Raw genomic sequence first — 2,695 nt, 5'->3', positions numbered from 1 at the left:
TCTTGCTGAAGAACTAATTGTATCAAACTTAGGAAAAGAAAGTTGCTGATTAAAGTACTGCCTGAAAATCTCTGATTTTATGAAAGCAGATAATATCTACAAAAATGGCTGTGTAAGCTTTCAAAAATAAGTATTTTAAATTTACATAATTAAATTGATAATATATTGACTTTTTTTTTAAAAAAAAAAAAGATCTCCCAGTACTGAGTTGAAGATTTTTAAGAAGTGAATGAGTAAGAAGTTGCTGCTCCCATTGAATAAACTAGAACTTCGTATACCTAGAATATCTCTCCCTCTGTATCACTTTCAGAATGTCCCAACTCAGATTCTCCTCATCTCCATCTTCATCTGTGCCCCAAACCAAGTACCTGAAGGTCACACAACACAAAAAAAAATCCTCTCAAATCATCCCTGGAATTCATACTTTTAAATTACCAGATTCATACTAAACAGTTTATAAAATCATAATGGGTTGGAAAAAATGTATATATACATAAGCATTCACACAAACACAGGTACTATATGTATACATATACACAATACATATACAAATACCAGTATATATGCATATATACATATATACACACACAAACTATGTATATTCATATACACTATATATATACACACACACAGACACAGTATACATACATACACACACACACAAACACGTACGTGTGTATTTAGTATCTATTCAATTCCTTAGCATCCTTATCTAGATGCATCAGAGACTTGGCATATGTTGCTAATCTATTGATTGCTACAAAGAGTCTCTGAAGTTCAATCTAACTATTGAGATGGCATTTGGGATAATTCATCCCCCATTTCACTATTCACCCCAGGAAAATGACCAAAATGTTGGAAGCGATAAAAGAGATTAATTTTAAAGCACTTTTAAGAGTTACTTCTAAGTCTGTTCTTCAATAACCATAAATGGATTTTTAAAGATAACAAAAATGTAATTAGACAAGAAAATTCTATTTGCTTCATAACTACAGCCAAACTGAATCAGATTACTTGGATTTGGTCAAGATTTCTGCTTAATTAACATTTTATGATTCATTTAAAACGTCATATAAATTCTAGAGCATTGCTGAGCCAAGCCAGATTTGATCTGTTGACATTTTATTACATCTGACAAACCACAATTTCATTAGTTTTAATTTCTGTAGTGTTTAATGTAAAAAATTATGTTAACTATGAGTTATCAAAAGAGTTATCATTACGTTACTTTCAGCCTGTTTATTGGAGAGTAATCCCATTCTCTAGCTTTTAAGGAAAAGATGCAACTATCTCAGTTAACTACCATTTCATTGCTAGTACCCCAGAGCAAGCACAGTTAAGTGTTCAATGTTCCAAAGTGACTGGCAAAGACTTAGAAGAACAAGGACGTATACATTTGCACTAATAAGTTAACTAGCAAACTGGAAATAAATACAAGAAGTTAGTGATTACCCCACACTGAAATGAAAGGAACAGCTGACAGTAAGCACAATCCAAGCACACAAGTTCAACCAAACTTGTGCAAGTAACAAGACACTTTCTCTGGGATTTCAAATGAGATAGTGTGCTCAGATAGCCTCTGTTTAATCACTCTGCACACATCCCTGAAGGGGAAATATCTATATCAACAAAGGGCTGTGATAAATAGCAACTTTTTATATGTCTTCACTTTTTATAAAATATACACTAGTGAAAGAGAAGAATCCCTTTGTGAATATAGAAGAATGCTTCAAAAAACATGATTTTCCTACACAAATTAGAAAAACTGTCACTGTGACACTGACAAAAAAAACCCCTAATCTACAGCACAATATCTGAGTGATGATACATTATGGGGAGATGTTTCTGCCTATTTGATAACCAAACATTATATGCCAATAAAATGATAAAACACCACAGATCACTGGCACTATTCTAAATGTTACCACAAGTTTTATTAATATTATTATTTATTTAGCTTGGTTGCCTAAAGTCATTAAATAGAGTATAGGGCACACACTCTTCAGAACACGGGTATTTTGGGTTTTTTGTTCTCTTGGAAATTTCACCCACAGCAAATCATTAAAAAAAAAAAAAAAAAAAAAAAAAGTTGCTGCTTGAAAATCCGGAGGTGGAGTTCAGTAATAAACTGAAACAGATGCTTTGCAGTAAGGGAAGGACAGTGCAGTGAGGCCATCAGTGTTTGCAGGGCAAACACCACATGAGAATGGTAGGTGCAACCTGCATATCTGACAGTAGCTCTATCGTACATGAAAAATTCCCACAAAGCAAACAAAGTATCTTAACTTTACCTTTTTCTTATTTAAATGTATGTACATCAATGGTATACTTATCCCTAACTTCAATTTCACCCCTTACCCCTTTACTCCTCTTGAATCCTGGTAAAGTGCTATTGCTGGCCAGGATGGTGATAGGCTATAAGGTCTTGAGGACCTGGTCCCCCATTTTACCTTTCCAGACTCATCTTTATTCCTGCCTCCCACATTTCCTATGTCCCCATCACAGCAAGATGTTCCCCATTTTCAGACCCCCACATGCCTTTAGGACTTTTTTTCAAGAAAATCCATGTCTGGCCTATGCTTCCTCATCCTAGACCCAGGTCAGTTGTCATCTACTGTCTGAAGTCCTCCCCAGTTTCTCCTCATAAAGAGTGGTTTAGAGCAAGAGAGGTAGGCTTGAAAAGCCAGTTCTGTCA

Source organism: Trachypithecus francoisi, unplaced genomic scaffold, assembly GCF_009764315.1.
Source record: "Trachypithecus francoisi isolate TF-2019V2 unplaced genomic scaffold, Tfra_2.0 Lachesis_group1, whole genome shotgun sequence".
Lineage (NCBI taxonomy): Eukaryota > Metazoa > Chordata > Mammalia > Primates > Cercopithecidae > Trachypithecus > Trachypithecus francoisi.
This window is presented reverse-complemented; position numbering follows the sequence as displayed.